Consider the following 25,357-nt stretch of genomic DNA (forward strand, 5'->3'; position numbering starts at 1 on the left):
CCCTCGCTCCCATAATCCCCCGCGTGGCCGCATTCTGCACCAGTTGGAGCCTCCAGGTACTCCTCAAGGGGAGCCCCATGTAGATAGCATTGCAGTTGTCCAGGCGGGAAGTGACATCTAACCTGTTCCTATAATAAAGGACGTAGTCTGGTTTGTGAAACAAAGAAAAAACTAAAGGATTTTCAGCTTACTTCCAGTCTGAAATATTCTCCAAATATTCCACACATTTATATTTTGTGTTCCAGTCTACAGATGTGCAGATACAGGACCATCCCCATTGTTGTGACCACAGAGACAATATAAAATATTAAAAATGGATGAAACAGATATCATCTAGAACACTGTTTATCTTCTGACTTCTGTAGGATCTTCTGTCCATCTATTACTGTATCATCCATTTGAACAGTCACTCATGCTCTCATCACTTCTCGCCTGGACTACTGTAATGCTCTCTACATGGGGCTCCCCTTGAGGAGCACCCGGAGGCTCCAACTGGTCCAGAATGCGGCCGCGCAGGTGATTACGGGAGTGACATGGCGCTCCCATATAATACCTCTCCTGCGCGAGCTGCACTGGCTCCTGGTGCTCTTCCGGGTGCGCTTCAAGGTGGTTCTCACCTTTAAAGCGCTCCATGGTTTAGGGCCAGGGTATTTACGAGACCACCTTCTGCTACCGATAACCTCCCCCCAGCCATTACGCTCTCACAGAGAGGGCCTCCTCAGGGTGCCATCAGTCAAGCAATGTCAGCTGACAGCCCCCAGGGGGAAAGCCTTCTCTGTGGGAGCACCTGCCCTCTTGAACGAGCTACCTCCCGGAATACGATTGATCCCAGATCTCTGCACTTTCTGTAAGGCCCTGAAGATGTTTTTATTTCAGCAAGCTGGCCTGGCCTGAATAGGTTTTATGGGTTAGTTTTTAATTGTATAGCTTGGGATTTTAAATTGGGAGGCCGATTAATTTAATTTAATTTTAGTTATCTTAACTTTTATATTGTATGTTATTTTAATTTTCGGCTGTTCACCATCCTGAGTCCCTTCGGGGAGAAGGGCGGTATATAAATTCAATAAATAAATAAATAAATAAATAAATAAATAAATAAATAAATAAATAAATAAATAAATAAATAAATAAATAAATAAATAAATAAATAAATAAATAAATTTGACTTGTTAAAAATGGCAGGAAATGTTAAGAGGAAAAGAGGAGAAATTGTCCCTTGATTAAAAGTTTTACATTCACTGCAATCCTATGAGTATCCACACTAATATCAGAGGTCACTCTTAGTTCAGTCACCACTATCTATATTAGAGATAGCAGTACAATTCAGTTTCAGAAGGGATCTTGTTGAAGAAATACTGGTTCAATCCAGAATGCCTTAATTGTTGTTGGCAGGAAATAAAATGTGTTTGGATATAGAACAAATTGCTTCATTACTAACCCAGTTCAAATATTCGGAAATAGTAAGCGTGCATTTCAAATAAATGTAATTTCACCATTTAATCTGCATTACAAGAAAGTATTATTGAAAGTATATAATAGAGCAGCTGGAATCTAAGATTTACAGTGGCCAGGCAGTAGCAATTATACGTTACAGAAATTTAAGTAGAGGAACATTCCAAAGTCTTTGAAGGGAATACACATGTATGCAGGTGTGTACATAACACACACTTAAATACACCAGCTGCATAAATAGCAACACAGTACAATAAATGGGAAAGGAAAAGTATGGCTTTGATGGATTTGGATACTGAAACAAATTGTTAGTTCAATACACTCAATGTGTCCTTAGACAACAGAGAAAGGTCAGAATAATCTAAAAAACAGAAACAGGCACACAATACATGAATTGGATTTTGTTGGCATTAGGACATTTCTAGAAATCTAGTTCTGGAAACCTAAGGATTTTTGGTTTTTTTTAGCCAGCAAATGCTATTTTACTGTTGCTCAGATGCCCTACCAGGATTTGTCCAATGTTTTTTCTCCAAATGGCACAATTTAATATACCCTGGCCTTGTTCAAAAGAATTCCCAATTACTCTAGAAAGAATGAGTGCATATGTAGATTGGAATTGTTAAACATTGGCCACAGGATTTTTTGCTTATAATTGATAGAGTCTGGAATGGCAGAAAACAAGGCAGTCCAAATATTTCTTCAGCAGCTATTAGTTGGACTAAGAGTCTTCCTCTTCCATAACATAAAGTTACACAGTAACTAGGCCGCACCGTCTGTGTGCTAAATAAGAATTCAAGGTTCCTTCTGAGTATGACTCAATAGTAAGTGGTAAATTGAAACTCCATTTCTACTTGTTATGTGAAATATAATCCAAGCTTTAAAAAGCAAAACCAAAATTATGCTAACAACATGTACAACAATGTAATTCAAACACAAGCTAGGAGAAAGAAAACAAGCTAGTGAAAATGCAGGAAAAATTCCTCCACAGCCTCATCAACAAATCAGATCAGTAGGCAAGCCAGCAAAGTTCAGCCAAGAACTTCATTTAAAGCTTCAGAGTAGAGAGGCAGAGTTCTCCTTCAGATCCCCTCCAGAATTGCCTCTTGGATACCATATGTTTCGATCAATTAGTTTCTGAGGCAGGATCTGGGCAGGAGATGCAGAGTGTAGGAAGTCAGCAACTATGCATAGGAAATGATCCTCCATTCCTTCCTTTGGGGTGAAATGAAAGCTCCTTGGAATTAGGAATTTAGAGTTCAGTTGGAAAGAGTGAATGGACCCTGAGGGCAAAGCCTAGAGAAGGTTAGCAGCTCATAAGCTCCTCCTTTCTGAGGAACTATTTATTTTACACAACATTCGTATTTATTTTTATCTGTCACGACTGAATTTGGTTTTTAAAAATGTTGGATAAAATTGTTTTCCAGCAGCAGGCAAAATGTATAACAGGAAAAATAATAACATTTAATACAATTTATGGAAAAAAGTCAGAGAAGTAAATCTACATATTCCAATGAAAATTCAATCACAATCCCTTTCCTGAGAGCTTCCTATGACATAGACATAAAAATAAAGAAAAATCAGACTATTTAAACCTTTGACATATTTTAATCTGATAAAGGGAGAATTTAATATTCTAACCTATCATCTTCGATAACTCAGAAATGAACTACACTATTATATGATTTATTTATTAGCTTTCAGTACTAGTTTCATTCTCAGAAGACTTTCTGATTCAAGATCACCAATCAAGTTCTTTCACATTGAAAGCTTTAAGCAACAAAAATGAATTTTTGAATTATTTGATCAAGTTTTTGTATTTCATTGGATCAAAGCCTCGCATTACCTGGAAATGATAACATGTAATTTCTACCCACCACATCCATTAGTCTTGGAGGCATGACTTGAAGAAAGCTTCAATGCAAATATATTAAATTAAAATTTGTGTCACTTTGGAGAGAAATAATCTTGTTTATATTATAAAAGAACAGAATTAATTAATTAATAGAATAACAGAGATGGAAGGAACATTGGAGGTCTTATAATCCAACCCTCTGCTCAAGCAGGAGACCCTTTACCATTCCAGACAGGTGGCTGTCACATGTCTTCTTAAAAGTCTCCAGGGATGGAGCACTCACAACTTCTGAAGGCAAGCCATTCCACTGGTTGATTGTTCTAACTGTCAGGAAATTTCTCCTTAATTCTAGGTTACTTCTCTTCTGGATTAGTTTCCATCCATTGTTTCTTGTCTTGCCTTCTGGTGCTTTGGAAAATAGGTTGACCCCTTCTTCCTTGTGGCAGCCCCCAAATATTGAAACACTACTATCATGTCACCCCTAGTCCTTCTTTTCATTAGGCTAGGAAATCCAATTGCCTCAAATGACTAAGCAAAAAAGAAATCATGTTTTAAATTTTAACTTCTTAGATAGGAAAATACTGTGTCCTTGATTGCAGAAATGAGTTACAACACTGACTGACATTATTATGCTCTTTGAAAAAAGAGATCAGTAAGTTCCCAATTTAAAAATTCATTGCTATATAGACAAGATTTTGTATATTAAAAATCGCATCATTTTATTATACAATGGATGCAAATCTTTTAACACTCTTGGGTAAAGAAAATGATTTGGAAGCAGGAATGTTGTCTTGTGTGAAGCTCATGAAGATACAAGGAAAAGAAAGATTGGAGTGGACAGATATTATGCTGGGGAAAGTTGTAGCTATTTGACTTTAATAAGAAGATGGACATATTTCATCTATCTCGATAAACAGAAGTAATGTGAATATACCGTATTCTCCATCATCAAGAGCTCTTCTACCTCCAAAGAACATCTTCTCCTGCACCAAATGTCAGGTTTGTATTATCTCCTCATAAGAATATGGAATGTACATAAGTGGACAGTTCCCTTATAGACAGTGAAACATTTTAAACTCCTGTGAATTTTTTTTTCCATTTCCATGCTTAAAGTTGTTTAATATAACAGTACTTTTAATTATCATAAGTGGCACTAGAAATACTAGTTAACCCATTTATTTACATCAGATGACACTTCTCTTGCAGAAAAAATTATATAGACATAGAGATTTCAGTAGATTGAGATACCTGCTGACCTTACATAGCATGTGGATAATAGACAAATCACTAGAAAATTCTAGGGCTATAGACTAGATGGAAAGTAAGAAGAAAAGAAAAATTGGAAGAAGGCAATGGCAAACCATATCCGCATTGTTACCAGGAAAAAAAATATGAGTGTTATGCCCCTGATTTTACCAACATTTACCCCTATCTCGATATAGAGATTTGCGGCTAATATAGCTTTGCCTATTAGAAAACATTTTGGTATGCACAAGCAAGAATACCCAATATTTGATAGCCCACCAAATCATTTCAATCTCTATGTCTTCCACACCTTTGAAATCAAACAGGATATGGGTCAGGATGCTAGGACAAGCTAAAGCTCTTCTGTTAGGTAAATCTTATTTGCATCCCCAAAAAATTTTAACAGCAGGTTCAAAAATATAGGGTTTTATTCTTTGTACTGCATAGTAAATAAGAACACATACTGAATTGCTTCTGCCCATATAATAGTGTTTTTCAAATTTGGCAAATTTAAAATGTAAATACTTCAACTCCCAGAATTCCCCAGCTACCCTGATATAATACTATAGGGTGCTAACTTAAATACTTAGTTAAAGGCTAGGTTAAATACTTTGCAATTCATAGATACCATGAAATGAGGAAACATGCACAAGCTGTTTTCACTTAAATCAATGATATCTAAGCAAGTTTACTCTGGCCATGGTATATAGAAGTGTGTATATACCATGTTTTCCCGAAAATAAGACCCGGTCTTATATTTTTTTTGCCTCCAAAAGAGGCACCAGGTATATGTGAATGAAAGAGAGAGAGTGTTTAGCTCTGGCCATGGTACATAGAAGTGTGTGAATGAGAGAAAGATTCTAATTCTATTCCTATATTTATTCCCAGCATTTTGTTGTTGTTACTGCTTAAATCAGGGGTGGGCTTCAAAAATTTTAGCAAGGGGTTCTCTGCCCAGTTGCTGGGTGGGCGTGGCCATGATGGGCATGGCTAGTTGGCCTCCTGCACCACTTTCCTCTAGCCTCCGGGAGAGCGAAAACAGCCTCCCCAGGCTCCAGAGGCCCTCTGGAGGCCAGAAACCTGAACTTTCGGTAGGCCCATTTGTCACCCTCCCGGAGCCTCCACGTGTGCCCTGCACTTATCTGCATCCAAAACAGGCTGCATGGGGACTCCTGGGAGGGGCAGGGTCAGTGGGGCGAGCCAGGAGTGGGATTTGGGGGTTCTCCGAACTGCACAGAATCTTAGCTAGAGGTTCTCCTGAACCCCTGCGAACCCCCAGCAGCCCACCTCTGGCTTAAATGTGAAATCTCACCATTTCACTGTCTTTATTTCTCAAATGTTGGCCATTCAAGCCACCTTGGTTCATTCTCTATCATTGGGTTCTTAAGAGTGTGATCCAGCGTGAACTGGGAACTGCAAAGACTGATGGATACAGCTGAGATTGCCTACCCAAAATCATTAAACTTAACAAGAATTGGAAAAATGGACTCAGCTAAACACACCTCAGTTTATGGTGTGTTTGGAGGGGGGGTTGTTTTATTTTTGTTTTCTGCTTTATTTTTGCTGAAACGTCTGAATAGTATTGTTAATTGTTTAAAAAATGTCTTTAATACTCTATAATCAAACAATGACCTTCCCAAGTGACCATGACATAAATTTTCAAAGAAAATGATACCTTAAATCAATTGCAATCTAATCCACAGCCTGTTCAACTGCATTCATCAAATTGCCTGCTTAAAATGGAGCCTTCTGACTTAATTTCTGTTCTGGGAACTGCTTGGGGTAACAGCTATTATTTAAACAGAAATGGATAGGTATGGCTGAGTTCACAAAACAGGAACTGCATAAAACATCCCAGCACTACCTGTAAGGATTTCTAATGACTGTGATCTCATTAAAAGATAGAGTTTGCAGGCAAAGATTGATAAAAGGGAGGAAGGCTTTGCAGATCAAATGTTGCATAAAGCAACAGTTCTTAGTATCCATTACTGTACATTCTCGCTTTGACTTTCCCCAATTTATATCAGTGAAAACATATTGGCCCCAATTTTCCTCCATTTTATTTCTATGTATTGGTGTTCCGGGCTATAGAAAGAGAAAGAAGGATTCACTTATAATCATTAAAAGTAACTAGTTTCATAAGAAATGCTACCTTGATGGCCCTCAGCAAACTTTAAACCAAAGCTACATATTATTCAAGAAGATAAAAACTTGACAGCTTTGGAGGTTCAGCTCTCTGGGCAAGGAAGGTTATTTCATTGTTACTTATGTAGAAGTCATTATTGCAAACATATTCTCTACTTGTTTCTTGTGACAGGCTGGGAGAGCTGTCGGCACTAGGGAGACTGAAGTCTGCTGCAGCTAAGAATTGAGTTTCTCTAGGTGAAACTCAAACTATAGAACCCAGAAACTGCCTTCTCCAGGAACAGATTCCGGGCCCTTCTAATCCAGTTACTATTCTTATTTCCGAGTAGCAGGACTCAAAGGAGAATGCTCTGTCCTCTATTTAAAGAGCCATGGTGGCGCAGTGGTTAGAATGCAGTATTGCAGGCTAATTCTGCTGACTGCCAACTGCCAGCAGTTTGGCAGTTCCACTTTCACCAGTTCAAGGGTGACTCAGCCTTCCATCCTTCTGAGGTCAGTAAAATGAAGACTCAGTTTGGTGAGGGCAATATGCTGACTCTGTAAACCGCTTAGAGAGCAAAGCACTGTGAAGTGGTTTATAAGTCTAAATGCTATTGCTATTGCTAAATGCATCTTCTTTTTCAAAAGCTATATGGTTCAAGTCTTGTTTAAGGATAAAGCAGCACAAGAAAAGAGCCTAGGGCAGTAATGGTTAAACCTTTTGGTGCCGAATGCCCAACGCATGCGTGTGTGAATGCATGTGCACGTGTCTGAACCCTAGAATGCAATGCGAGTGCACCCCCTCCCCATGCATGCACCCAGATCCTCCACATGCATCCCAGCCCCACGCAGGCACCCTGCCCCCACACACCCCATTTTGAGTCTGGAAAGCCTCTGCACCAACCTGAAAGCCAAAACAGGGCGTGGGGGGGTGCTGCTGGAAGGAGGTTTTTACTTGCAGAAGCGAAGTGACATTCAGCAGTTTGTTTCTGGGTCAGCTGAACAACAAACTGGATAAGAGGAGGGATTCTTATATGGTTCTATGTTTTTGATGTTTTGGGGTGTGTGCAACATGGGCTTTGTGGCAGGGGTGGGTTCTAAATTTTTTTACTACTGGTTCTGTGGGCGTGGCTTGTTTTGTGGGCGTGGCTTGATGGTCATGTGACAATTATTTAGGATTTAGCAGAGGTACTGGTCTACCAGGCTTTTAACTGCTTGCAGAGCTGTACCAATCTACCCATTTATTTTTGCAGGCACTGATCTACTCATGTATTTTTGCAGGCTCTGGTCTACTCATTTGTTTTCTTTTAACACTGATCAGCTGTAGGGCGGCCCTTTGAAGCCCCGCGGCATGAGTTTAAACAGTTTTTTTCCCTCTAGCCATCAGCTGGGACTCAGGAGGCAGCAATAGATTGGGGGTGGGGCCAAATAAAAGGTAAGAATAACGCAAGTGGGGGGTGGGGGCGGGGGTGGGGGGGCAGAACTGGTTCGGTGACGTCATATCATCACCACTACTGGCTTGGCGGAACCGGCCCGAACCAGGAGGAACCCACCACTGCTTTGTCTTTCTAAAATGGTTTGGGCAACTTCCATTGTGAAATATCGTGTCCTGAATGAGTTTTCTGCCTGCTTGTAAATGGAGCCGAACTTTCGGCTTCCACTTTCTATTATCTCTAAGCACCAGTGGCTGTTTTCTTCTTACAAAGTTTCCTTTATACAGCTGGCAGGAATGTGGAATGAGTATCAGGCAGATTGTTAGAAGCTTGATTTTTCCTTGCTTTTCTGGGAGCCTTTTCTTATGAGTAATATTTTATTTGGGGAAATGAAGAGGGGGGAGTTTGATTCCTTCCCAGAGCAGGTTAGTGGGGTGGGGAGGGAATGGGGATTTTGAAGTAACCTTCCTCTGGAGTGGGGAGGGAATGGGGATTTTGCAGCATCCTTCCCCTGTCATGCCCACCAAGCCACGCCACGCCCACCAAGCCACACCCACAGAACCAGTAGTAAAAAGTTTTGAAGCTCACCACTGCTGCACCCCACACACATGCCCCCTGCCCCCCAAGCATGCACACATGCAGCAGAGACCTGAAGACCAGTTGGCCGGCGGGAGATACATGTGCATGCGCGATGGAGCTGGGCTGGGGCGACGGCTGGTGTGCCTAGCCGTCGCCATAGGTTCGCCATCATGGGCCTAGGGGTTATCCATGAATTTTCAGTTTCTGAAAGCAGATGAGATACTCAATCACAGCCTTTCCCACAAGTGGGAGAGGTCTTATATTTCCAGTTAAATTCTTAGCAATGCATTTAGAGAGATGCCCCTGGACATTTCATACAAATCTGCATTATCCCCTTTTGTTGTTGTTCTTCTTTTTTTTTAAGTGGCTGGTATTAGATGCATCTTGGAACACAGATTTATAATAAAAATATATGGATGGTTTCCAATTTATAAGACTAAGGTAACCGGGAGGGTGGGTGGACCTATGATCGTTCTTTGTCATAATCCTCCAGTGCATGGTAGCACTAAAAGAACCATCCAGTCAACCTTCCTTGCTGTAAAGCCAACTTGCTTCTGTGGCCTTCCTCAGAAAAGTATTTTCCTCTTTCCTACAATCCTTCTTCCCACCCTGCCAGTCAGTCAATTAGCTAATGCTACAGTTTAGCCAAGGCCACATTTCTTCAGGAAATGCTGTCTGAGTGCAATGAATTACTTATGGCTATTTGCTCTTTCCCTTAATATGGTTTCCTGATGCATTCCTCCATAACAAGCACAAGAGATATTATCTATGCATCATTACTTGAATTAGCTCAGCAGAGGATTACTTTAACTCTAGCTGGGCAGGAATACTCACACAATGATAAAGGCTCTCAGTATTTTTCAGCAGTTCAGAAATGCTTTCCCTAACAATTCTGAAAATTTTATTTCCTCGATGTCAGTTTTTAAGACTATCGGTTGCTTTGCTAATAGCCGTTAAGCTACTGAAGTGGTGGGCAGAAGTAAAATGAAAGGAGAGCATGAAACATTTTATGGAACTTCACAGATTTGGGAAGAAGCCACAGCTTGCAGTAATATAATGCTGAGCATACAGAAAATACCAGGATCAATGATAAACTAGGTATTCCTCTTTATTTTAACCTAGTCATTGCCAAATTAACATGTGCCTAAATTATTCTTTTATCTTTTTTTTCATTTAAGTCTTCATTTTGTTGTTTTTTCCCCAAATAAATAAGATATTTGCCAGACAATCCAAAGAGGCATAGCCAAAATGGGGGGGGGGGGTTGCACCCTGAGATACTATATATATAGCACACTAGGTGGTTTGATGTCATTAAACAGAAACACAGACACAATATTTGCTGTCTCCTTATCTATCAAAGGTACAAAGGTACGATAGGTGCAGATTATGGCTGTCCAAAGTCTTCCAGTAAAATGTAGATTTATCCCATGTGAATCCCTGCTCTGCAGATGGAGAAACAGCTACTGTCATTTTCAGCAATGTTTCTATTGCTTTCCTGGCACATTCCCTGTTTCACAGCATCTCAGGCTCAATAATGCTGGCAATTCTCATCTGTCTTCAGATCTGCCAATGCTTGGAGCAGCTGCTGGAGACTGAATGCTTTCCCATTCTCAGTGAAGACCTTACATCCTTTGCCTAATTCTGTTAAAAGAAGCCAGTCTTAAAGTAGCAGATTTTTGGCAGAATTTTCTGAATTATTTTATTTTCCCTATTAAAAATGTCACCTTAAGGACTTAATGAAACCACATATGCCAATTGTCCAATTATTCCTCCTTGCCCAGAACTGACATTTCACTTATTGCATAGACAAGATATAATCAGACATCCCTGTGAATGTTCCACTGCTTCTTCCTTTTTATTATTTTGGAAGGACCATTCTTTTCCAGAAGGCCAGCCCTACCATTAGACAAAAGGAGAAGATCCCTCCCCTCCCAGCTATTCCTCCTGAGGAATTCCTCCAAACATTTGCAATGCAAGAATGAGGTCTCCATTATCCAGACTGCCTGATAGTATTATAAGTGCCTGCTGTCCACATTAAGTCTGATCAGATATTCAAATAGCTCAGGGAGGCCAAATGCAAATCAAAACCTCATGTACAAATTGCTTTGTGTGCATGCAAAAAGCCATTACAGCAGCAGGTATTTGCAAACCAGCCATCTGCTAAAATGCTGTATGAAATACGTACCTTAAACAAATAAAAAAGGCTCTCCTGTGACTTTGGGATTTTCTCTGTAGATAAAGAAACAGACCGTGCCTGATCTATTCTTTGGTTCTCCTTATCTGAAAGTTTGTTGAGTTCTTTCAAGTCTTTTGATATAGAAAGGCAGCTGACACACTGACTGATGTCAAAGGAGGTCCCCTCTTGGCTTTTCTACATGCCACACTATACCAATGATAGCATTTGTCATAAATGGACATCATTAACTTAAATATTGGCTAAGCATGAAGGTTAAGCCTTCATGCTTAAAATCCTTTGTTCAGATTTAATTATTCATCATCATTTTAGCTATTGTCTAGCCATTGCAGGATGGCCTTTTCCACGTGTTTCCAATCTCTAATTCCATTAGTTCTTTTTGCTATGTGACCAGCCCATTTCCATTTCAATCCTTTTACTCTCTTGATGGCATCGTATATTTTCTTTGTTTTCTAATCCATGCACAGGTTTTTCTATCTTGTCTTGTAAAGCGAAGCATGTATTTTTTCATTCCTAGGAAGGTGAGGCAGCTGGAAAAGCCCTGTTTTTCTGTTTTCAGAACAACTGAAAGCAAAGCTACCTTGAACCACAATGCAACTCAAAGGCATTTCCACAGACTATGAAAATAACAGCCTTGCCAGCTAAGGTACATGGTTGCCACCTCCACCTTCAGGAACTCAATGAGGTAAGAGGGGAGCCTGAGATCCCCCTCTCCAAGGGAACCAGAATAGTACCTCATGCAGAAGTGAGGTAAAAGGTATTGCGCACCTCCATCTTTAATTCAGAAGACCTCCATTGTTAGAAGTTAGAGATTTGTTGTGTGAAAGATCATAAGAATACTTGACATCTCTTTAAGGCCTAATTCTTTTATCTAGATGCATACTGCACCAATTCATGGAAGAACCCATTTATTATAAAGTATGCTTGATCATATAAAATATTTTCTTCACTTCCTCATTATATACACCCCACCAATGGAAATTTCATAAATGGATCTGCATGTATGTTTGATTGATTTGAAGTGTATTCCTGGAATGCACCCAAACTTATAATGATATTGCAAAGATTAACTATTGATTTTCCCATATTCCTCAAAAACATTTAGGACAAAATGCATTATACAGCAAGCATCAAATTTGTATTACTTCCCTGCCACCTTTTATTTATTTTTTCCACTTTAACATATAAAAAAAAAGCACCATTAAGGTTTTTGAGAGATTATGTTACTCATTGACTCATGATAGTATATTTGCTATCATAAATGCACAAAATATATTTCAGCACATTTATTATCTACGGTATATACTGCTAAAAGTCTCCTGTCTGTTTGTAACATTCAATTAGATGAAACAATGCATCACAGGACAACAGTTTTTGAATCAACATACCTAAATTGGCTAACTTTAAAAATGTGTCCAAGATCGGTAATCCATTGCTCCCATTGGATTGAAATATGGCAAAATTGTGGCCATTTCAGTGCCACCATGCTGCCACAGACAGCTGCAGACATATGATCATCATTTCCAACACTCTGTCAGCTTCCCACAAGGGAAGTCAATAAAGAAGCTGGCAGGAAATCAGAAGTTGCTCTCAATCTCACTTCTTTTTTGTCCACTCGAGGTCATTCAGACAATGAGTTGTCTACTTAGATTTATAACCTGCATTTCCTCCAGGAGATCAAGGCAGCATACATAGCACTCCTCACAGGGAAAAGTACAATGAATACAAGTGGAAATGAGATAATATGTAGGCTTGCATTCTCTGGTGTGGACTGTGGCATAATTAATCCACCAAGGAGGCTAAAGTATACTGTGTGCCACCACCAATTGAAATGAGTCCGTATAATCAGTCTTACCCAGGTTCGTTTTATCTTCATCCCATGAGTAAAATGGGTTTAATCCTCCTTAAGCCAGTGTAAACATAGTAAATAAGGTATTGGCCTAGGACCATGACAATCCAGGTTCAATTCCATCCTGGAATATTATTTTGGACAGGTCGTTCCCTGTCAATTATAACTGCCATACTTTTCTACTTTGATCAGATCTCAATTTAGGAGATCGCATGTTAGAAAGTTTCAGAAAACAGAATTAGAATCAGAGAAGGATGACAAAGTTTACTAGGAAATTAAAAATTAAGCAGCAGGAAGAGAGAGTAAAGTAGTTAAATATATTCAGTTTGAGGAAAATGACTGAAGGAGGCACATGATAGTTTTCTTCAAAAATGGAAATGATGACAATATTAAGTTATCATGTATGCTGTCTTGTTCCAGACGATAGTCTTATAATCCCTTGGTCATTTTTTCTTTTTCTTTTTGTTTACTTTTTCTTGATTGTCACTTGCATATTTGTCCAACAAATATCCTTTAATATGTACTTTCTCCACAACATACTGAAAAGGTTTAGAAACCTTACAGACTAACATTAGCAATACTATTACGATTTGAGTTAATTGAATTTGAACTGGTATAGTGTTAAGATGCTTACTCGGGTGATCTCTGAGCTTGATTGTTTGCTTGAACACATTTTATTATGCAAAGAAGTAATATCATCAGTGCTAGTGGCTGTGGGGTAGACTCCCTGTTTATATACAGTATCTTGCCCTATCCAGTTTTGGTGGATGTGGTCAGTGGTGGGATTCAAGTAATTTAACAACCGGTTCTCTACCCTAATGATTTCTTCCAACAACCAATTTGCCAAACTGCTCAGAAAGTTAACAACCGCTTCTCCGGAAGTGGTGCGAACTGGTTGAATCCCACCACTGGATGTGGTTTTTATCAGTGGTTAAAGACACTGAGCTTGTCAGAGCTGACAGCCCAGGTTCAAGACTAGAGCTCCGCACAAAGGGTGAGCTCCCAATACTTGCTCCAGCTCCTTCCCACTTAGCAGCCTGAAAACATGCAAATGTGAGTAGATTAATAGGTATCACTTCAGTGGGAAGTTAACAGTGTCTGACCACAGAAATTGTCTTTGCACAATGCTGACTTCCTCAGCCAAGAAATGGAGATCAGCACAGTGTCCTAGAGTTTGACATGACTGACAGGGAAACCTTTATCTTTTTAGTTGATTAGGTTATTGTTTTCTGCTTGAATGTTTGCCTGGTATTAATCCCTGTTTATCTGGGTGTGAGCCACTGGATATGATACTGTGTGTTCTGGTCTTTTTGTTTCCTTCTCAGCTTTTTATTGTTATTTCTGAATGGTGTATAAAAATGGTTTGTTTCTATCAGGGGTGGATTCTATTTTTTTTTACTACTGGTTCTGTGGGCATGGCTTATTTTGTGGGCGTGGTTTGATGGTCATGTGACAATTCTTTAGGATTTAGCAGAGGTACTGGTCTACCAGGCTTTTAACTGCTTGCATAGCTGTACCGGTCTACCCATTTGTTCTTGGAAGCACCGGTCTACTCATTTATTCTTGAAAGCACCGGTCTATTCATTTGTTTTTGGAGGCACCGGTCTACCCATTTGTTTTTCGAGCACACTGGTCCAACACCACACTGCCTTTTAACACTGATCAGCTGTAGGGTGGCCCTTTGAAGCCCCGCGGCAAGAGTTTAAACAGTTTTTTTCCTTCTGGCCAATCAGCTGGGACTCTGGAGGCAGCGAATAGATTGGAGGCGGGGTCAAATAAAAGGTAAGAATAACACGGGAGGGCAGGAGGGCCCAAACCAGGAGGAACCCACCACTAGTTTCTATGTATCTGTTGATGGCTGATTTATCTAAACATCAAGGTCTAAAAATTCCATAGCATTTTGGATTTAGTTTGGTTTAGCATGCTCACAATTTCCCAGTTAAAACTATGGCAGAGGCTGTCCATGTGTTGTGAGATTAATGAGTTTTCATTATGTCTTCAGACTACAATACTAGTTGGTGTTCATGGATGTGCTCTGCTAATCTTCTGCCTTACTATCCTACATAGTGGCATTATAGTCCTTACAATGTATGTTGTAGATAAGTCCTATTTTCTTGGGGTACTGGTCTTTTGGTTTATTTAAGCTATGTTTTGGATGACTTTAGTTGGTTTGTCAACTACAGTAATGCTGTGTAGTAGTAACAGTCTGTTGGTTGTTTCTGAGATGTTTTTGATGTAAGGTAGTTTTATCCTTTTCATAGCATATGTTGCTTGTGCTGTTGTGAGTTGAATGGTCAACTCACTTTATCATGTTTTGATGAAGTTGTGTGGGTATCCATTTTGTTGGATGATACCGTACAGCTCACATGGAGCACCCTAAATGGCAAGGATACATTGATCCAGGAGGGCATGCTATCGGTTTCCAATTATCCATCAAGGATGAACGTGCGATATGTGGTGTTGACAGAGATTCCAATCTGCACAAAATCTCGATACAAGTTTCAATGCAGAAAATGATAAATGGTTCCATCAACAAAGCAGAATTGGTCAAAACTGGCTGAATCGGGTTGCAAACACAAATTCCAAATAACATTAGCAAACTGGTTTGCCACCCTGACACTAGTTGACAATGTGAGCAACAAACTAGCCTCTGAAGTTATCTATGAATGTGCCAAAAACTATGTGCCTGACTATGCAACACCAAATACAAATATGGAACATGGATGATACCTTAAACTTGGTGATCAGTGCAAACCAGATACACTGTTGACAATGGACAATAAAGGAAGCACCTACCTTAGCAATATATTCACTCTTACAACTGATCTGGCACTCAGAAAAAGTCCCTATCACATGGAAACAAGGGATTATAATTTCTATGTTGAAAAGTAGTAACAGCCGCCAATGAAAAAGCTACTAGGACATAATCCATTTATCATTCACTGGAAAATTCTTCATGGGAATCCTCCTACTACGTTTCTAGAAACAGCAAGAGCAGACAACTGGCGAGCAGCAGGCCCACTTTCACCCAACCCAAGTATGCTTTGATTAGATGTTCACCATCTGGCAATTCATGAAAAAAAGAGGATCTGATATGACAAATGACAAATGACTAGTCATTGTATTCATTGACTTTTGAGCAGCCTTCAGCAGTGTATATTAGTTGACTTTATGGAAAGCACTGAAATCTGAGCACATAGCTCCAAAAATCATATTCTAGCAACTACAGTATATGCATAACTGAAAGTAACCTTCAGAGGAATTCCCCAATTCAAACTGGCATTAAACAAGGCTGCATGATCTCTTCCCTGCTGTTCAATGTCATTGTGGATGCTATAATGAAGACAGGATTTGACAGCAGGCAAGGGGACAGTACAATGAAATCCAACATATAACCGACCTCTGGTTCACCAGTGACAGTGCCATATTTGCAGATAGTGACACAGAGGCCACAGACATTTCGCATGACATCATAAACATTGCCCATTCATACAACCTGAAAATTAATCCTGACAAAACAAAGGTTTTGACAACTAATGATTCACAGTATGTTGTCTGTCTCTATTGAGATAGAGCTCTAGTAGAGACTCTATTTAATCCAAATAGAGCAGGTGAACCAGTTCAAATATCTTGCATTGATTGTGAAGAACAGGAAACAGCATCTACAGCACGATTGGTCAGAGCACTTCGGATGGTCTTTGAATTATTGAACTGGTGCCTGTGGAAGAAAACAGACCATTTCAGTTGAAATAAAAATGTAAATATTCCAGGCACTAATTTTAACAATCTGACTATATGGATCTGAGACATGGACACTGTTAAATGCAAATTTAAATAAACTGAATGTTTCCTATAAAGAATCTTTCCATTCCACTATGTCATCATACAACCTACAATTGAAGGTGAAATATGGAAGTGCAGACTATGGTAGTTGAACGTGTATGCTGAAGAGCAGAACACTGCCTTCCTTACAATCTACCATGGAGATGCATCAAGCACAGTGGAAGATTCAATAAACGATGCCAAAGAAAATATGGATGAAGCAAATTAAATGAACTGGAAAACCTAAGGCTCAATTCCAATGATGAGAAATAAGCCATCTGCATTTGGTAAACATGGGAAATTATTACAAGAAATATCCAAAGTCCATGGATATACACAAGAATTATGGCTCCAAGATCAGTCTTACCCTGATGCTGCCTAAGAGAGAAAGAACTAGGAAATTCACTTTTCAGTAGAGTAGCCCATGACAAGGAATCCTGATACAGCTGATCTGATAAGTCTCATCAAATAATTTCCAGAAACATGCCCAGACCAGGGGTGGGTTCTACTTACCTCCGCTACCGGTTCGCAATGGGAGCATGCGCACAGAAGCTTCTGTGCATGCGCAGATCATTCATGATGACATCCGGGCAGGTAGGTGGAGCCTCCCGCTGCCATTACTACCGGTTCGCAAGAACCGGACTGAACCGGGAGCAATCCACAACTGGCCCAGATTCAATTAAGGTTTAAATTCACGATTTTCCTTTCTAAAAAGAACAGTTGATTCATCTTTAGAAATAGAATTAGCAGGATGATACTGTTTTCCCAGACCCACATCTCTTGCACTCCAGGACTTAATCAATATAATCTTTTCAGCTTTTGATTGTTAGGATGGGGGAGATTACCAAACCTCACATTTAACTCCTTTTTTTTCTTCACATGTCTATTTGGACCTCACTGCTAATAACTGTATGAGCAAATGCCCTTCCTCTTGACTGTCCCCAACTCTTCTGTGCTGAAGCTGACCAGGCTGTTTGCTGTTTGCTACAAGAAGGTAAATTGCTGGGAGGCAGAGGCTGAAGGGGGGCTGGTGGGTGGGCGGGGCTTCGGCTGTATAATTTCCACAGCACGTTCCACGGCACAAACATTTCCACACACTTTGGGGGGGGGAGTGCGTCTTATATACCGAAAAATACAGTATATCCCTGATTTTATCTATTCTTCTTATTCAGCATTTTTTTTTCCTTTTACAGCTTCATCTCTGACAAGCATGGATTTTTTTTCTAGTCCATCATCTACTCATATCACAGCCCAAATGTATATGAGTTTCTGCTTCTAATCACCTCATGAAAGAAGCAATCAGTCTTTATTTCTTTCAGGGATGACTGATTGGTTCATCTTGAAGTCCACTTTTAATATCCGCCTTCAAATTCATAATTCAACAGTGGCTATCTTCTTTTTCTCACTCTCAGTACTAAGCTTGTATCCCCAATCCCCATTACCACTGACAAAGCTACTGATTTCATTATCCTGAATTTTATCATAGAAATATCTAGAGCTGTGTAAAATTGAACCAGGAACATTTCAGAGAATTCTACAAAGTTCCATTTCCCCCTAGATCAGGAATATCAAACTTGCGGCCCGCAGCCCGGATACATCATGCGCTGACCATGGCTACACCTGGTTTAACAAAGGGGGGGAAGTTGCAATACGTCACTTGACACCCCTACCCTGGATTATGTCAAACCTTCTTCCATACTATAGGTAGTTTGCAATTATCAGAGGTAAATGTTCCAAATTCAAAACAAAAAAAGGCATTGCTTTAATTATTATTATTTTTTGTCATATGGATATCTGTGGGACATGCAACATTTCTCAATTCTGAAATAGAATTTATGGAGAACCCCGAACTATTCTATTTTTCTCCGTACCAAACCATCTCCTAGTCCATGCCATTGCTGGAAAAGTTGGACAGTTTCCAGAAGGACTTTCTTGGTTTTTTTCCTCAAAAATATTTTACTTCTTATCTAAGAAGCTTCTTCAGTTCTGACTGAATAGTGGAGAATAGATGGATTTATATTCTTTGCAGTCATCCGGTTGTTAGCACTCTGAAATTCAGTCCTTAGTTCTCTGAGAGTCATTAAGGCCCTCAGAGAGGTAACGACCAACCTTCAGAGTGCTAACAACCAGATGACTGCAAAGAATATAAATCTTTTTATTCCCCACCATTAAGTCAGAACTGATGAAGCTTCTTCAATGAGAAGCAAAAGATTTTCAAGGGAAAAAACCAAGAAAGTCCAGTTACCTTTGGCAAAGTAGCTTTGGGACAACCATGGCCTGGATGATTGAGAATCTCCATAGGCACAGTTTCCAAAAGTAAATTTTCAAACTGCTTATCCTTCATGATCTTATCTTCTATTGTCTTCCTGTCTAAGATTAATCTTCTACTGTATTCTCCAGGACACTAATCCTCCAGAACACTAATTGAGCCCATAAAAGCCAAACTTTTGTCTTCATTTCTTCACTAGCAGCTGTGATTTTACTAAGCATACTGGCTGAAATTAGCTATGTCTTCCTAATATTTAACATTTACCTTGATTTTTCACTTTCCATTTTTATTTTCCTGATGTGTTTTCTTAAGGTTCCTTTATCTTCAGCTAACAAAATGGTAATGTCTACATATCACAGATTCTTGGTAATTTTATATCCAGTGTAGATTACATGTATCATCTCTTCCAATCTTTCCACTCTTATAATATATTCTATATTCTATAATATATAAGAGCTGAGGTGGCGCAGTGGTTAGAGTACAGTACTGCAGCTACTTCAGCTGACTGCTAGTTCAGCAGATCAGTGGATCAAATCTCACCGGCTCAAGGTTGACTCAGCCTTCCATCCTTCCGAAGTGGGTAAAATGAGGACCCAGATTGTTGGGGGCAATATACTATTTAGTATACTGTCTTTGGTGTAAGCCTCCCAGAGTTCTCAGAGAGTGGGCAGCATAGAAATATGACTAATAAAATAAATAAAATAAATAAATAAATATTCACTCTACAGGTTAAATAGATATGGGTACAATATGAATACTTGTGCCACTTTCTTCTCTATTTTGAATTATTCATTTCTTCGATTTTAAAACAGTTTTTATAGTAGATTCTTATTCATTATAAAGGATCCTCAAAATAATAATCAGGAGTTCTGGCATGCCTACTAGTATAAATTTAATTCATATTCTGGCATTATATGTACTGAGTCCTTCTTTGTTAATAAAATAAAGGTAAATCTCCTTGTTCTATTCTCTTTCTCTTCTTTATCTATCTTCTTTAGATAACTTTAGCTGTCAGATGTCAGTCCCTGGCTGATATTTGGCATTTCTTTTTCAGGCACAGCTTTTCTCTGTTTTCCTTGTGTGAAGAATTAGCACAATGCTTCAACACACTAGATATTCTCTTATACTTTTTTTTGGTGTATATACACCTTTTTTCCCCAATTACTAAGTCACAGAGCCTTGTTTCCTGTTTGTTGACATAAAGCTGTTAACACTTTAACTGCTCCTTCTCCTGAGCCTTAAACTGTTTAAAGTTTAACAAGTTTTCAACTGTGCCTGGTGCTTTTCTATTTGACAGCTGGTTTATTGTGTCTCATTTCCCTTTCTCTTGGATCTGTTCCTGAATATATTCTTTCTCTATAAATGATTCTGCCATTCTAATCCCATTTCTAAATGGCTTTTTGTAGTATTTCCATCTTCCCCTAACCATATTTGTCCCTATTAAGTCACTTCAATTATCACTTTTGAGTATTTTTATTTTAGCTATACATTTTCCTGTAATTTCTTTAATCTTATTAAAATCATCTTATTAAATTTCTCATAATATTTTCTCGATATTTTCCTTATTTTCCTCTATTTGAAGCTGAAAGTTCTTAGTCACCAAGCATCCTTTTTAATTATCCTTTTGATATACTGGCAATCATGAAAGCTTGCTTTGATGATGGCCACTTGGATCTTTTGTTCTTTGAAATTTGGAGAATATTTTTCTACTTTGGTTTTCACAAAGTCTCATATCTTCTCCCACAGTACCTGAAGTCTATCTGTAAATCCTACAAGTCATACACTAATAGCATACTAAACTCTCTTTAATTTTCTAAATTTTCTATTTATTCATTTAAAATCTTATGTGGGTGCGCGTCTTGTAAAACAAAATTCTGGGCACCTTATAGCAATAAATTAAAGACAAGAAAACCAAGAAAAGCAGAACCCTGATTCCTTGGATACAGTCTCACCCTATGCTTAACGCCTATCACTGTTTTCAGAAGTCTAAAATTCATCATTTGTTTCACAGCACTTGGAAGTATCTTAGTTGATTGTGGTTGTGTTACTCCAAATTCTGTTCTTATTATATCTGTGATTTTATTCTGTGTTATTCATCCACTGAAGTCCTTGTGTAGAGTCTTCTCTTTTCAGAACTCGCAAGACTTACCTCAAACATCATTACATTTAAACAATGCAGTTAAAAAGCAAACAGCGGTAGATGCAAACATTTCATATTGACTTGTCAATACCAAACTTACAATAACATGGTTAAAAGCGATATTGAACATAGAGTCCAGCAAGAGCATTAATTAAACATGTAACGTATGTGGAAAGCAGCCCATAACAAACTTTACACCCACAGAAGACATAGATTGACATACAGTTGTTTCTGCACACACAAAGGAGGCTTCAATTGATTGATGACAATCGCTTCAGAGAAACACAGAAAAGGAGAGTTCCTGTAGTGCAGCAAAACTTTGAATGCAGTGTTTGAATCGACTTGGTGACCTGTAGCTAGTATATATCTCACAATAGCAGAAGAAGGTATTTTGTGGCCATGGTTTGCTGTTGGATTACTCAGTAGTGTCTGAACCCATTATGGAAAATGCTCCTTCATTCTTCATTACATTTACATCATCCAAATTTTCTTAAAATTCCAGTTGGTCACATGAGGAAACTTTTGCTAAGCAACTAGAAAATGAGCATTAATAAAGTACTTGAAGACAGGACTGTGTGTTTCAAGATCCTGCCCAGCATCCCCTAAGGCAGCCTAGTGGAATTCACTTTCTTCTCCATCAGCCTCTGTCCTTGCTTCTCTAACATAAACAAATGCCATTTTAACCTAAAGTAAAAATGGCCAAGTCCTCTTCCTCTTCCTTTCCCTCCTCCTTCTCCTCCTTCATTTATTTGACAATTATTTCCTCTAAATCCTCCTTAGGCTTGATTCACATGTTCCTTCAATGGTGTGATTACCATTTTGTCAGGCTGTTGAAGTGACATTTTAAAGACAGAATTAACTAGAGTGGCTAGATTATTTGGACAGTACCAAAGGACACAGAGGATCCCACAAGGAGAAATTCTAGTCACAATACAATTTTTATTCTCTACTAATGTTTTATGGCATCCACAGTCTGATTTAAAAATACATTCTTTGGCTCTTCATCCACTCAGCTGTATAAAAATGCTGTCAGACTACTTGTCTAAATCTATTACTTATGTCTTTCTAGTTTTCCTCAGAATTAAATATGGGGACATTCTCCCTCCTCCTAAACTGGAAGCTTTACATGACAACACCAGACAGCAGTAGCCATCAATAATTCTTGTCAGCTCTATCTAATAACATTTTTCTGAGCAGTCAAGCTCCTTTTCACAAACCAGTGAGATAGCGTATTTACACCACATAACTGTTTCCAAATTCCAAAGAACACTAACTTTAGCATGCTTCAATGCTCTCACCACAGAATTTTGGAGGGTCAAACAAAAAAAATATTCCCTTATGAGCTAAGATAGTGCCTCTTGTAGACAAGGGGTTGTTGAAACTGCAGCTCATGTCCTGCTGTACGGTACCTCTATAAGGACTCAATGATGCCTCCACACCTTATAACTCCTTACCTGGTAAAACATCTGGAAAATTCTGATCATTTTTATGTACAGTATGATTTATTCTCTTGAATGTACCAAAACGTTGTTATATTGCCTTTAAAATTAAGCCGATTTTTATTATCCACCGATGAACCCACCATGAATTGTAATATCTTGTTTTATTTTTACTTTATTGTTATTTTAAATGTGTTTTTGTTTGCTATTCTGGTCAGTGACCATAATAAATTTTTGTCATTCATTCAAAATTCTCTTTTTCTTTACTTTTTACCATCCAATAGTCTCTGCATCAGTTATAATATAATTATAGTCCTCCTCTTCAAATTGTGATTAATCAATTTAAATATTGTTCAATTAGGCATTGCTTGACATAATAAAATCAGTTCTATCCAAACTCTTTGATTATTATAACCATAAATTATTTTCATAAATGATGGATTTCAAGGATACAAATGTAATTATTTTTCAAATATCCATTTTTTTCATTTGCTTCCAAGCAGTATGTTTTTGCCTTTTTTTTTTTAAAGAAAAAAAGTCAACATCATGCGATACCTCTAATGGTGTCAGATGTTTTTGATTTACAAGGGACCATTTTTACTTAATTTGTAATTCCCTCTCCCTCATTCTTTGTGTGAGAGAAGGAACGTACTGCTTCAGCTAATTGCGTAGATAAATGATTCATTTACTTCTATAAAATAGATTGGCTGGGGCACAGACTAAAGTGGAATCTTAATCCTGTCCATGATGAATATGCACCTGGAAAACTGTTTCAAAATCCACTAATGATACTTACTAAGACACGGTTAATGAAACGAAGAATGGTTTTTCTTTCCAACCAGCATATAACTCAAGCTCTTTGTTTCCTTGGATGAGATAGAGACCACATAATTTAGGTCAGTGTTTCTCAACCTTGACAATTTTAAAATGCATGGACTTTGATTCCCAGAATTCACCAGACAGCCATTCTGACTAGGGAATTCTGGGAGTTGAAGTCCTCACATCTTAAAAGTTGCTAAGGTTGAGAAACACTGGTTTTGATGAACATGGATCAGTTGAATATAGTAGTAGATTCTTATGGACTGCCTAACTTTCTATAGCTGTGCGTCTATTTAAAACATTGACCTGACATAAATATACTTAAACACTCCACTTGTGGTAAGAAGAACTATCCAAAATGTTACACTAAATACGTATTATATTAAAATAATTGTAGTTGCATTTTTCCGTAAAATATTTTTATTTGTTTATTCAATTCATAGGCCACTCATCTTGCAGTTCAAGGTGACCCTGAGTAGCTTAAAATATACATTTTAAAAGAATCTTGATACATTTTTTTCAAGCCAGAATCTGCACTGGAATTTTCAAGAAATATGGAAATCAGTGAAAAGTTTAGGGTCAGTCAAAGTGCAGATTAAATCAGCAAATAAACTCTTCAAGCATCCTCATTTATCTATAAATACAGCATCTCCCCTTCCTTCAGCTATATTAATTCCAGCTAACATGATAACTGAAATTGATGAGAGAAAGGTTTCCTCTGCCTGGCTGGGTAGGACAGCTGGAAAGAGAGGGTGCCACAGGTAACTTCATTCCAAGTCATGTGGGGCTTTAAAGATGACTGGCTGGAGAAGATGACTCTGAGAGTTGAAGTGCACAGGACTTAAAGTTGCCAAGACTGGACACCCCTGATGTAGACTCTCAACTTTCATAGCTTTGGTTAAAAAATAAACCAGTTGTTTAATGGTCTATTTTCTCCCTCATATTGATGGATTGGGAAATCTGTGTATTGTGGTCTTTAAAGGCCAGAAAAACAACAGAAAGATGCCAATGCCCTTCTGCTTTTTCTCTCTGCCCTGCCAGGCTGCAGCTAGCCAGGCAATCAAAGATCCATTTGAGTGCTCTGTCTTCAGAGAGCTCTGGGCAGACCTTTGCTCTGCCAAGTACTGTGCATTATTAATCATAAACAGCAGACATTTCATTAATGAGTCTGAATGACCATGCCAAAGCAAGTAGAAAGTAGCTTGAAGAGTCCTCCTGGGAAGGAGATCCTGGACCTAGGCTATCAGAGCCAAAAGAAACTCCAGCCTCAGCCACCAAAAAGCATCAAAACAGATAATTCAAAAGCTAGGGTAGAGGTCTGCATTTCCAATCAACTTAGCCAGTGGTGATGGGTGGCTGGCTGTCCTTGTTTAATAACATCAGATGGGCTCTGGTGATCTAAAGCAGGAGTCTCCAACTTTGGCAACTTTAAGACTTGTGGACTTCAACTCCCAGAATTCAAAGCAAAGCTGGCTGAGGAACTCTGGGAGTTGAAGTCCACAAGTCTTAAAGTTACCAAGGTTGGAGACCCCTGATCTAAAGCACCAAGTGTAAACTCACACTCTCATTCTTAAGTTCTTGATGTTCCTGTTTCAGGCGATACCTTCCATTATTATGCTGACCTCCATTTATTTTTTATTTTATTTTTTTGCCACTGTATTTCAACAAAAAGATTTCAACCAGGTTAACAGTACTGTTTCTTTTAGAATAAAGAGCAAAACAATAATAATAGGTACAACAATAACTATTTCCAGCAAAAATGGCACTGAACCAGTGAAGGCTATTCAATTCCAAACTGAAGTTATTAAACTATTATTGGAATGGAGAGTGCAATGATTTCTAGACAGAATGAATTCTGGTGGGAGTTTTCAAATTATCTTGGACACAGTCCCTCAGGTAGATTTCATAGAGGAAGACTTGAGGGAGCTGAACAGTAAGAGTGATCTTTGCTGCAAGGTCAAACTAGGCAAAAATCTGTATTAAAAACTTTACCTGTGGAATGCTGGAATTGAAGTGAACAGGAATATTGTCTAGAAAAGGCTACCAGATTGCATAACTGCTCTTAGTCAACCTAAGAAGTCTTACTGGGGAAACTACATGTCCAGTCTGGCCGGTCCATGGATGCAGAGTTGCATATAGA

This window comes from Pantherophis guttatus, chromosome 5 (genome assembly GCF_059756535.1).
Source record: "Pantherophis guttatus breed Tessera chromosome 5, ASM5975653v1, whole genome shotgun sequence".
NCBI classification, from domain to species: Eukaryota; Metazoa; Chordata; class Lepidosauria; order Squamata; family Colubridae; genus Pantherophis; species Pantherophis guttatus.